We start from the raw sequence: 13,048 nt of genomic DNA, 5'->3' as shown, positions 1-13,048 counted from the left end.
TCCACAGGCACAACAGCACTGGGGATCTGTGCTTGCCCACAGGCGGCACATCTCACGGCGCTTGTACTTGGCAGACTCGCCTTCCGAAAAGGCAAACTTCCGGCTCCTTCTCCCACAAGGAAGGTGCCAGCCCTGAAAGCTCATGCTGCTCTTCACTGTCCCCGTGCAGCCTATCCACAGGCACAACAGCACTGGGGATCTGTGCTTGCCCAGGAACGGTACACCTCACGGTGTTCGTTCTCGGCAGAGCCTCTTTTTGAAAAGGCAAACGTCCGGCTGCTTCTCCCACAAGGAAGGTGCCAGCCCTGAAAGGTCCTGCTGATCTTCACTGTCCCCGTGCAGCCTATCCACAGGCACAACAGCACTGGGGATCTGTGCTTTCCCTCAGGCGGCATATCTCAAGGCGTTTGTAATCGGCAGACTCGCCTTCCGAAAAGGGAAACGTCCGGCTCCTTGTCCCACAAGGAAGGTGCCAGCCCTGAAAGCTCTTGCTGCTCTTCACTGTCCCCGTGCAGCCTATCCACAGGCACAACAGCACTGGGGATCTGTGCTTGCCCAGGAACGCTACACCTCACGGTGTTCGTTCTCGGCAATGCCTCGCCTTTCGAAAAGGCAAACGTCGGGCTCCTTCTCCCACAAGGAAGGTGCCAGCCCTGAAAGCTCTTGCTGCTCTTCACTGTCCCCGTGCAGCCTATCCACAGGCACAACGGCACTGGGGATCTGTGCTTGCCCAGGAACGGTACACCTCACGGTGTTCGTTCTCGGCAATGCCTCGCCTTCCGAAAAGGCAAACGTCCGGCTCCTTCTCCCACAAGGAAGGTGCCAGCCCTGAAAGCTCTTGCTGCTCTTCACTGTCCCCGTGCAGCCTATCCACAGGCACAACAGCACTGGGGATCTGTGCCTGCCCACAGGCGGCACATCTCACGGCGCTTGTACCCGGCAGACTCGCCTTCCGAAATGGCAAACGTCAGGCTCCTTCTCCCACAAGGAAGGTGCCAGCCCTGAAAGCTCTTGCTGATCTTCACTGTCCCCGTGCAGCCTATCCACAGGCACAGCAGCACTGGGGATCTGTGCTTGTCCAGGAACGGTACACCTCACGGTGTTCGTTCTCGGCAGAGAGTCTTTTTGAAAAGGCAAACGTCCGACTCCTTCTCCCACAAGGAAGGTGCCAGCCCTGAAAGCTCTTGCTGATCTTCACTGTCCTCGTGCAGCCTATCCACAGGCACAACAGCACTGGGGATCTGTGCTTGCCCAGGAACGCTACACCTCACGGTGTTCGTTCTCGGCAATGCCTCGCCTTTCGAAAAGGCAAACGTCGGGCTCCTTCTCCCACAAGGAAGGTGCCAGCCCTGAAAGCTCTTGCTGCTCTTCACTGTCCCCGTGCAGCCTATCCACAGGCACAACGGCACTGGGGATCTGTGCTTGCCCAGGAACGGTACACCTCACGGTGTTCGTTCTCGGCAATGCCTCGCCTTCCGAAAAGGCAAACGTCCGGCTCCTTGTCCCACAAGGAAGGTGCCAGCCCTGAAAGCTCTTGCTGCTCTTCACTGTCCCCGTGCAGCCTATCCACAGGCACAACAGCACTGGGGATCTGTGCTTGCCCAGGAACGCTACACCTCACGGTGTTCATTCTCGGCAATGCCTCGCCTTTCGAAAAGGCAAACGTCGGGCTCCTTCTCCCAAAAGGAAGGTGCCAGCCCTGAAAGGTCCTGCTGCTCTTCACTGTCCCCGTGCAGCCTATCCACAGGCACAACGGCACTGGGGATCTGTGCTTGCCCAGGAACGGTACACCTCACGGTGTTCGTGCTCGGCAATGCCTCGCCTTCCGAAAAGGCAAACGTCCGGCTCCTTCTCCCACAAGGAAGGTGCCAGCCCTGAAAGCTCTTGCTGCTCTTCACTGTCCCCGTGCAGCCTATCCACAGGCACAACAGCACTGGGGATCTGTGCCTGCCCACAGGCGGCACATCTCACGGCGCTTGTACCCGGCAGACTCGCCTTCCGAAATGGCAAACGTCCGGCTCCTTCTCCCACAAGGAAGGTGCCAGCCCTGAAAGCTCTTGCTGATCTTCACTGTCCCCGTGCAGCCTATCCACAGGCACAACAGCACTGGGGATCTGTGCTTGCCCAGAAGTGGTACACCTCACGGTGTTCGTTCTCGGCAGAGCCTCTTTCTGAAAAGGCAAACGTCCGGCTCCTTCTCCCACAAGGAAGGTGCCAGCCCTGAAAGCTCATGCTGCTCTTCACTGTCCCCGTGCAGCCTATCCACAGGCACAGCAGCACTGGGGATCTGTGCTTGTCCAGGAACGGTACACCTCAGGGTATTCGTTCTCGGCAGAGCCTCTTTTTGAAAAGGCAAAAGTCCGGCTACTTCTCCCACAAGGAAGGTGCCAGCCCTGAAAGCTCATGCTGCTCTTCACTGTCCCCGTGCAGCCTATCCACAGGCACAACAGCACTGGGGATCTGTGCTTGCCCAGGAACGGTACACCTCACGGTGTTCGTTCTCGGCAGAGCGTCTTTTTGAAAAGGCAAACGTCCGGCTGCTTCTCCCACAAGGAAGGTGCCAGCCCTGAAAGGTCCTGCTGATCTTCACTGTCCCCGTGCAGCCTATCCACAGGCACAACAGCACTGGGGATCTGTGCTTTCCCTCAGGCGGCATATCTCAAGGCGTTTGTAATCGGCAGACTCGCCTTTCGAAAAGGGAAACGTCCGGCTCCTTGTCCCACAAGGAAGGTGCCAGCCCTGAAAGCTCTTGCTGCTCTTCACTGTCCCCGTGCAGCCTATCCACAGGCACAACAGCACTGGGGATCTGTGCTTGCCCAGGAACGCTACACCTCACGGTGTTCGTTCTCGGCAATGCCTCGCCTTTCGAAAAGGCAAACGTCGGGCTCCTTCTCCCACAAGGAAGGTGCCAGCCCTGAAAGCTCTTGCTGATCTTCACTGTCCCCGTGCAGCCTATCCACAGGCACAACGGCACTGGGGATCTGTGCTTGCCCAGGAACGGTACACCTCACGGTGTTCGTTCTCGGCAATGCCTCGCCTTCCGAAAAGGCAAACGTCCGGCTCCTTCTCCCACAAGGAAGGTGCCAGCCCTGAAAGCTCTTGCTGCTCTTCACTGTCCCCGTGCAGCCTATCCACAGGCACAACAGCACTGGGGATCTGTGCCTGCCCACAGGCGGCACATCTCACGGCGCTTGTACCCGGCAGACTCGCCTTCCGAAATGGCAAACGTCAGGCTCCTTCTCCCACAAGGAAGGTGCCAGCCCTGAAAGCTCTTGCTGATCTTCACTGTCCCCGTGCAGCCTATCCACAGGCACAGCAGCACTGGGGATCTGTGCTTGTCCAGGAACGGTACACCTCACGGTGTTCGTTCTCGGCAGAGCCTCTTTCTGAAAAGGCAAACGTCCGGCTCCTTCTCCCACAAGGAAGGTGCCAGCCCTGAAAGCTCATGCTGATCTTCACTGTCCTCGTGCAGCCTATCCACAGGCACAACAGCACTGGGGATCTGTGCTTGCCCAGGAACGCTACACCTCACGGTGTTCGTTCTCGGCAATGCCTCGCCTTTCGAAAAGGCAAACGTTGGGCTCCTTCTCCCACAAGGAAGGTGCCAGCCCTGAAAGCTCTTGATGCTCTTCACTGTCCCCGTGCAGCCTATCCACAGGCACAACAGCACTGGGGATCTGTGCTTGCCCAGGAACGGTACACCTCACGGTGTTCTTTCTCGGCAATGCCTCGCCTTCCGAAAAGGCAAACGTCCGGCTCCTTGTCCCACAAGGAAGGTGCCAGCCCTGAAAGCTCTTGCTGCTCTTCACTGTCCCCGTGCAGCCTATCCACAGGCACAACAGCACTGGGGATCTGTGCTTGCCCAGGAACGCTACACCTCACGGTGTTCGTTCTCGGCAATGCCTCACCTTTCGAAAAGGCAAACGTCGGGCTCCTTCTCCCACAAGGAAGGTGCCAGCCCTGAAAGCTCATGCTGCTCTTCACTGTCCCCGTGCAGCCTATCCACAGGCACAACGGCACTGGGGATCTGTGCTTGCCCAGGAACGGTACACCTCACGGTGTTCGTGCTCGGCAATGCCTCGCCTTCCGAAAAGGCAAACGTCCGGCTCCTTCTCCCACAAGGAAGGTGCCAGCCCTGAAAGCTCTTGCTGCTCTTCACTGTCCCCGTGCAGCCTATCCACAGGCACAACAGCACTGGGGATCTGTGCCTGCCCACAGGCGGCACATCTCACGGCGCTTGTACCCGGCAGACTCGCCTTCCGAAATGGCAAACGTCCGGCTCCTTCTCCCACAAGGAAGGTGCCAGCCCTGAAAGCTCTTGCTGATCTTCACTGTCCCCGTGCAGCCTATCCACAGGCACAACAGCACTGGGGATCTGTGCTTGCCCAGAAGTGGTACACCTCACGGTGTTCGTTCTCGGCAGAGCCTCTTTCTGAAAAGGCAAACGTCCGGCTCCTTCTCCCACAAGGAAGGTGCCAGCCCTGAAAGCTCATGCTGCTCTTCACTGTCCCCGTGCAGCCTATCCACAGGCACAGCAGCACTGGGGATCTGTGCTTGTCCAGGAACGGTACACCTCAGCGTATTCGTTCTCGGCAGAGCCTCTTTTTGAAAAGGCAAACGTCCGGCTCCTTCTCCCACAAGGAAGGTGCCAGCCCTGAAAGCTCTTGCTGATCTTCACTGTCCCCGTGCAGCCTATCCACAGGCACAGCAGCACTGGGGATCTGTGCTTGTCCAGGAACGGTACACCTCACGGTGTTCGTTCTCGGCAGAGCCTCTTTTTGAAAAGGCAAACGTCCGGCTGCTTCTCCCACAAGGAAGGTGCCAGCCCTGAAAGGTCCTGCTGATCTTCACTGTCCCCGTGCAGCCTATCCACAGGCACAACAGCACTGGGGATCTGTGCTTTCCCTCAGGCGGCATATCTCAAGGCGTTTGTAATCGGCAGACTCGCCTTTCGAAAAGGGAAACGTCCGGCTCCTTGTCCCACAAGGAAGGTGCCAGCCCTGAAAGCTCTTGCTGCTCTTCACTGTCCCCGTGCAGCCTATCCACAGGCACAACAGCACTGGGGACCTGTGCTTGCCCAGGAACGCTACACCTCACGGTGTTCGTTCTCGGCAATGCCTCGCCTTTCGAAAAGGCAAACGTCGGGCTCCTTCTCCCACAAGGAAGGTGCCAGCCCTGAAAGCTCTTGCTGCTCTTCACTGTCCCCGTGCAGCCTATCCACAGGCACAACGGCACTGGGGATCTGTGCTTGCCCAGGAACGGTACACCTCACGGTGTTCGTTCTCGGCAGAGAGTCTTTTTGAAAAGGCAAACGTCGGGCTCCTTCTCCCACAAGGAAGGTGCCAGCCCTGAAAGCTCTTGCTGATCTTCACTGTCCTCGTGCAGCCTATCCACAGGCACAACAGCACTGGGGATCTGTGCTTGCCCAGGAACGGTACACCTCACGGTGTTCGTTCTCGGCAATGCCTCGCCTTTCGAAAAGGCAAACGTCGGGCTCCTTCTCCCACAAGGAAGGTGCCAGCCCTGAAAGCTCTTGCTGATCTTCACTGTCCCCGTGCAGCCTATCCACAGGCACAACGGCACTGGGGATCTGTGCTTGCCCAGGAACGGTACACCTCACGGTGTTCGTTCTCGGCAATGCCTCACCTTCCGAAAAGGCAAACGTCCGGCTCCTTGTCCCACAAGGAAGGTGCCAGCCCTGAAAGCTCTTGCTGCTCTTCACTGTCCCCGTGCAGCCTATCCACAGGCACAACAGCACTGGGGATCTGTGCTTTCCCTCAAGCGGCACATCTCACGGCGCTTATACCCGGCAGACTCGCCTTCCCAAATGGCAAACGTCCGGCTCCTTCTCCCACAAGGAAGGTGCCAGCCCTGAAAGCTCTTGCTCATCTTCACTGTCCCCGTGCAGCCTATCCACAGGCACAACAGCACTGGGGATCTGTGCTTGTCCAGGAACGGTACACCTCACGGTGTTCGTTCTCGGCAATGCCTCGCCTTTCGAAAAGGCAAACGTCCGGCTCCATCTCCCACAAGGAAGGTGCCAGCCCTGAAAGCTCTTGCTGCTCTTCACTGTCCCCGTGCAGCCTATCCACAGGCACAACAGCACTGGGGATCTGTGCTTTCCCTCAAGCGGCACATCTCACGGCGCTTGTACCCGGCAGACTCGCCTTCCCAAATGGCAAACGTCCGGCTCCTTCTCCCACAAGGAAGGTGCCAGCCCTGAAAGCTCTTGCTCATCTTCACTGTCCCCGTGCAGCCTATCCACAGGCACAACAGCACTGGGGATCTGTGCTTGTCCAGGAACGGTACACCTCACGGTGTTCGTTCTCGGCAATGCCTCGCCTTTCGAAAAGGCAAACGTCCGGCTCCATCTCCCACAAGGAAGGTGCCAGCCCTGAAAGCTCTTGCTGCTCTTCACTGTCCCCGTGCAGCCTATCCACAGGCACAACAGCACTGAGGATCTGTGCTTGCCCAGAGGCGGAACATCTCACGGCTCTTGTGCCCGACAGACTCGCCTTCCGAAAAGGCAAACGTCCGGCTCCTTCTCCCACAAGGAAGGTGCCAGCCCTGAAAGCTCATGCTGCTCTTCACTGTCCCCGTGCAGCCTATCCACAGGCACAATAGCACTGGGGATCTGTGACTGCCCAGGAATGGTACATCTCACGGTGTTCGTTCTCGGAAGGCTCGCCTTCCGATAAGGCAAACTTCCGGCTCCTTCTCCCACAAGGAAGGTGCCAGCCCTTAAAGCTCTTGCTCATCTTCACTGTCCCCGTGCAGCCTATCCACAGGCACAAAAGCACTGGCGATCTCTGCTTGCCCAGGAGCGGTACACCTCACGGTATTCGTTCTCGGCAATGCCTCTTTCCGAAAAGGCAAACGTCCGGCTCCTTCTCCCACAAGGAAGGTGCCTGCCCTGAAAGCTCTTGCTGATCTTCACTGTCCCGATGCAGCCTATCCACAGGCACAACAGCACTGGGGATCTGTGCTTTCCCTCATGCGGCACATCTCACGGCGCTTGTACCCGACAGACTCGCCTTCCGAAATGGCAAACGTCCGGCTCCTTCTCCCACAAGGAAGGTGCCAGCCCTGAAAGCTCTTGCTGCTCTTCACTGTCCCCGTGCAGCCTATCCACAGGCACAGCAGCACTGGGGATCTGTGCTTGTCCATGAACGGTACACCTCAGGGTATTCGTTCTCGGCAGAGCCTCTGTTTGAAAAGGCAAAAGTCCGGCTGCTTCTCCCACAAGGAAGGTGCTAGCCCTGAAAGCTCATGCTGCTCTTCACTGTCCCCGTGCAGCCTATCCACAGGCACAACAGCACTGGGGATCTGTGCTTGCCCAGGAACGGTGCACCTCACGGTATTCGTTTTCCGCAATGCCTCGCCTTCCGAAAAGGCAAACGTCCGGCTGCTTCTCCCACAAGGAAGGTGCCAGCCCTGAAAGCTCTTGCTGCTCTTCACTGTCCCCGTGCAGCCTATCCACAGGCACAACGGCACTGGGGATCTGTGCTTGCCCAGGAACGGTACACCTCACGGTGTTCGTTCTCGGCAATGCCTCGCCTTCCGAAAAGGCAAACGTCCGGCTCCTTCTCCCACAATGAAGGTGCCAGCCCTGAAAGCTCTTGCTGCTCTTCACTGTCCCCGTGCAGCCTATCCACAGGCACAACAGCACTGGGGATCTGTGCTTTCCCTCAGGCGGCACATCTCACGGCGCTTGTACCCGGCCGACTCGCCTTCCGAAATGGAAAACGTCCGGCTCCTTCTCCCACAAGGAAGGTGCCAGCCCTGAAAGCTCTTGCTGCTCTTCACTGTCCCCGTGCAGCCTATCCACAGGCACAACAGCACTGGGGATCTGTGCTTGCCCAGGAACGCTACACCTCACGGTGTTCGTTCTCGGCAATGCCTCGCCTTCCGAAAAGGCAAACGTCCGGCTCCTTCTCCCACAAGGAAGGTGCCAGCCCTGAAAGCTCTTGCTGCTCTTCACTGTCCCCGTGCAGCCTATCCACAGGCACAACGGCACTGGGGATCTGTGCTTGCCCAGGAACGGTACACCTCACGGTGTTCGTTCTCGGCAATGCCTCGCCTTCCGAAAAGGCAAACGTCCGGCTCCTTCTCCCACAATGAAGGTGCCAGCCCTGAAAGCTCTTGCTGCTCTTCACTGTCCCCGTGCAGCCTATCCACAGGCACAACAGCACTGGGGATCTGTGCCTGCCCACAGGCGGCACATCTCACGGCGCTTGTACCCTGCAGACTCGCCTTCCGAAATGGCAAACGTCCGGCTCCTTCTCCCACAAGGAAGGTGCCAGCCCTGAAAGCTCATGCTGCTCTTCACTGTCCCCGTGCAGCCTATCCACAGGCACAACAGCACTGGGGATCTGTGCTTGTCCAGGAACGGTAAACCTCACGGTTTTCGTTCTCGGCAGAGAGTCTTTTTGAAAAGGCAAACGTCCGGCTCCTTCTCCCACAAGGAAGGTGCCAGCCCTGAAAGATCTTGCTGATCTTCACTGTCCCCATGCAGCCTATCCTCAGGCACAGCAGCACTGGGGATCTGTGCTTGTCCAGGAACGGTACACCTCAGGGTGTTCGTTCTCGGCAATGAATCTTTTGAAAAGGCAAACGTCCGGCTGCTTCTCCCACAAGGAAGGTGCCAGCCCTGAAAGGTCCTGCTGATCTTCACTGTCCCCGTGCAGCCTATCCACAGGCACAACAGCACTGGGGATCTGTGCTTTCCCTCAGGCGGCACATCTCACGGCGCTTGTACCCGGCCGACTCGCCTTCCGAAATGAAAAACGTCCGGCTCCTTCTCCCACAAGGAAGGTGCCAGCCCTGAAAGCTCTTGCTGCTCTTCACTGTCCCCGTGCAGCCTATCCACAGGCACAACAGCACTGGGGATCTGTGCTTGCCCAAGAACGCTACACCTCATGGTGTTCGTTCTCGGCAATGCCTCGCCTTTCGATAAGGCAAACGTTGGGCTCCTTCTCCCACAAGGAAGGTGCCAGCCCTGAAAGCTCTTGCTGATCTTCACTGTCCCCGTGCAGCCTATCCACAGGCACAACAGCACTGGGGATCTGTGCTTGCCCAGGAACGGTACACCTCACGGTGTTCGTTCTCGGGAATGCATCGCCTTCCGAAAAGGCAAACGTCGGGCTCCTTCTCCCACAAGGAAGGTGCCTGCCCTGAAAGGTCATGCTGCTCTTCACTGTCCCCGTGCAGCCTATCCACAGGCACAACAGCACTGGGGATCTGTGCTTTCCCTCAGGCGGCACATCTCACGGCGCTTGTACCCGGCCGACTCGCCATCCGAAATGGAAAACGTCCGGCTCCTTCTCCCACAAGGAAGGTGCCAGCCCTGAAAGCTCTTGCTGCTCTTCACTGTCCCCGTGCAGCCTATCCACAGGCACAACAGCACTGGGGATCTGTGCTTGCCCAGGAACGGTACACCTCACGGTGTTCGTTCTCGGCAGAGCCTCTTTCCGAAAAGTCAAACGTCCATCTCCTTCTCCCACAAGGAAGGTGCCAGCCCTGAAAGCTCTTGCTGCTCTTCACTGTCCCCGTGCAGCCTATCCAGAGGCACAACAGCACTGGGTATCTGTGCTTGCCCAGAGGCGGAACATCTCACGGCTCTTGTACCCGACAGACTCGCCTTCCGAAAAGGCAAAAGTCCGGCTCCTTCTCCCACAAGGAAGGTGCCAGCCCTGAAAGCTCTTGCTGCTCTTCACTGTCCCCGTGCAGCCTATCCCCAGGCACAACAGCACTGGGGATCTGTGCTTTCCCTCAGGCGGCACATCTCACGGCGCTTGTACCCGACAGACTCGCCTTCCGAAAACGCAAACGTCCGGCTGCATCTCCCACAAGGAAGGTGCCAGCCCTGAAAGCTCTTGCTGCTCTTCACTGTCCCCGTGCAGCCTATCCACAGGCACAACTGCACTGGGGATCTGTGCTTGCCGAGAACGGTACACCTCACGGTGTTCGTTCTCGGCAGAGCCTCTTTTCGAAAAGGCAAACGTCCGGCTCCTTCTCCCACATGGCAGGTGCCAGCCCTGAAAGCTCTTGCTGATCTTCACTGTCCCCGTGCAGCCTATCCACAGGCATAACAGCACTGGGGATCTGTGCTTTCCCTCAGGCGGCACATCTCACGGTGCTTGTACCCCGCAGACTCGCCTTCCGAATAGGCAAACGTCCGACTCCTTCTCCCACAAGGAAGGTGCCAGCCCTGAAAGCTCTTGCTGATCTTCACTGTCCCCATGCAGCCTATCCACAGGCACAACAGCACTGGGGATCTGTGCTTGCCCAGAAGTGGTACACCTCACGGTGTTCGTTCTCGGCAGAGCCTCTTTCTGAAAAGGCAAACGTCCGGCTCCTTCTCCCACAAGGAAGGTGCCAGCCCTGAAAGCTCTTGCTGCTCTTCACTGTCCCCGTGCAGCCTATCCACAGGCACAGCAGCACTGGGGATCTGTGCTTGTCCATGAACGGTACACCTCACGGTATTCGTTCTCGGCAGAGCCTCTTTTTGAAAAGGCAAAAGTCCGGCTGCTTCTCCCACAAGGAAGGTGCTAGCCCTGAAAGCTCATGCTGCTCTTCACTGTCCCCGTGCAGCCTATCCACAGGCACAACAGCACTGGGGATCTGTGCTTGCCCAGGAACGGTGCACCTCACGGTATTCGTTTTCCGCAATGCCTCGCCTTCCGAAAAGGCAAACGTCCGGCTCCTTCTCCCACAAGGAAGGTGCCAGCCCTGAAAGCTCATGCTGCTCTTCACTGTCCCCGTGCAGCCTATCCACAGGCACAACAGCACTGGGGATCTGTGCTTGCCCAGGAACGGTACACCTCACGGTGTTCGTTCTCAGCAGAGAGTCTTTTTGAAAAGGCAAACGTCCGGCTCCTTCTCCCACAAGGAAGGTGCCAGCCCTGAAAGCTCATGCTGATCTTCACTGTCCCCGTGCAGCCTATCCTCAGGCACAGCAGCACTGGGGATCTGTGCTTGTCCAGGAACGGTACACCTCACGGTGTTCGTTCTCGGCAGAGCCTCTTTTTGAAAAGACAAACGTCCGGCTGCTTCTCCCACAAGGAAGGTGCCAGCCCTGAAAGGTCCTGCTGATCTTCACTGTCCCCGTGCAGCCTATCCACAGGCACAACAGCACTGGGGATCTGTGCTTTCCCTCAGGCGGCACATCTCACGGCGCTTGTACCCGGCCGACTCGCCTTCCGAAATGGAAAACGTCCGGCTCCTTCTCCCACAAGGAAGGTGCCAGCCCTGAAAGCTCTTGCTGCTCTTCACTGTCCCCGTGCAGCCTATCCACAGGCACAACGGCACTGGGGATCTGTGCTTGCCCAGGAACGGTACACCTCACGGTGTTCGTTCTCGGCAATGCCTCGCCTTCCGAAAAGGCAAACGTCCGGCTCCTTGTCCCACAAGGAAGGTGCCAGCCCTGAAAGCTCTTGCTGCTCTTCACTGTCCCCGTGCAGCCTATCCACAGGCACAACAGCACTGGGGATCTGTGCCTGCCCACAGGCGGCACATCTCACGGCGCTTGTACCCTGCAGACTCGCCTTCCGAAATGGCAAACGTCCGGCTCCTTCTCCCACAAGGAAGGTGCCAGCCCTGAAAGCTCTTGCTGCTCTTCACTGTCCCCGTGCAGCCTATCCCCAGGCACAACAGCACTGGGGATCTGTGCTTGCCCATGAACGGTACACCTCACGGTGTTTGTTCTCGGCAATGCCTCGCCTTCCGAAAAGGCAAACGTCCGGCTCCTTCTCCCACAAGGAAGGTGCCAGACCTGAAAGCTCATGCTGCTCTTCACTGTCCCCGTGCAGCCTATCCACAGGCACAACAGCACTGGGTATCTGTGCTTTCCCTCAAGCTGCACATCTCACGCGCTTGTACCCGGCAGACTCGCCTTCCAAAATGGCAAACGTCCGGCTCTTTCTCCCACAAGGAAGGTGCCAGCCCTGAAAGCTCATGCTGATCTTCACTGTCCCCGTGCAGCCTATCCACAGGCACAACAGCACTGGGGATCTGTGCTTGTCCAGGAACGGTACACCTCACGGTGTTCGTTCTCGGCAATGCCTCGCCTTTCGAAAAGGCAAACGTCCGGCTCCATCTCCCACAAGGAAGGTGCCAGCCCTGAAAGCTCTTGCTGCTCTTCACTGTCCTCGTGCAGCCTATCCACAGGCACAACAGCACTGGGGATCTGTGCTTGCCCACAGGCGGCACATCTCACGGCGCTTGTACTTGGCAGACTCGCCTTCCGAAAAGGCAAACTTCCGGCTCCTTCTCCCACAAGGAAGGTGCCAGCCCTGAAAGCTCATGCTGCTCTTCACTGTCCCCGTGCAGCCTATCCACAGGCACAACAGCACTGGGGATCTGTGCTTGCCCAGGAACGGTACACCTCACGGTGTTCGTTCTCGGCAGAGCCTCTTTTTGAAAAGGCAAACGTCCGGCTGCTTCTCCCACAAGGAAGGTGCCAGCCCTGAAAGGTCCTGCTGATCTTCACTGTCCCCGTGCAGCCTATCCACAGGCACAACAGCACTGGGGATCTGTGCTTTCCCTCAGGCGGCATATCTCAAGGCGTTTGTAATCGGCAGACTCGCCTTCCGAAAAGGGAAACGTCCGGCTCCTTGTCCCACAAGGAAGGTGCCAGCCCTGAAAGCTCTTGCTGCTCTTCACTGTCCCCGTGCAGCCTATCCACAGGCACAACAGCACTGGGGATCTGTGCTTGCCCAGGAACGCTACACCTCACGGTGTTCGTTCTCGGCAATGCCTCGCCTTTCGAAAAGGCAAACGTCGGGCTCCTTCTCCCACAAGGAAGGTGCCAGCCCTGAAAGCTCTTGCTGCTCTTCACTGTCCCCGTGCAGCCTATCCACAGGCACAACGGCACTGGGGATCTGTGCTTGCCCAGGAACGGTACACCTCACGGTGTTCGTTCTCGGCAATGCCTCGCCTTCCGAAAAGGCAAACGTCCGGCTCCTTCTCCCACAAGGAAGGTGCCAGCCCTGAAAGCTCTTGCTGCTCTTCACTGTCCCCGTGCAGCCTATCCACAGGCACAACAGCA

This window comes from Buteo buteo, chromosome 30, assembly GCF_964188355.1.
Source record: "Buteo buteo chromosome 30, bButBut1.hap1.1, whole genome shotgun sequence".
NCBI classification, from domain to species: Eukaryota; Metazoa; Chordata; class Aves; order Accipitriformes; family Accipitridae; genus Buteo; species Buteo buteo.
The sequence above is the reverse complement of the archived record's forward strand: the minus strand, read 5'-3'. Positions refer to the sequence as shown.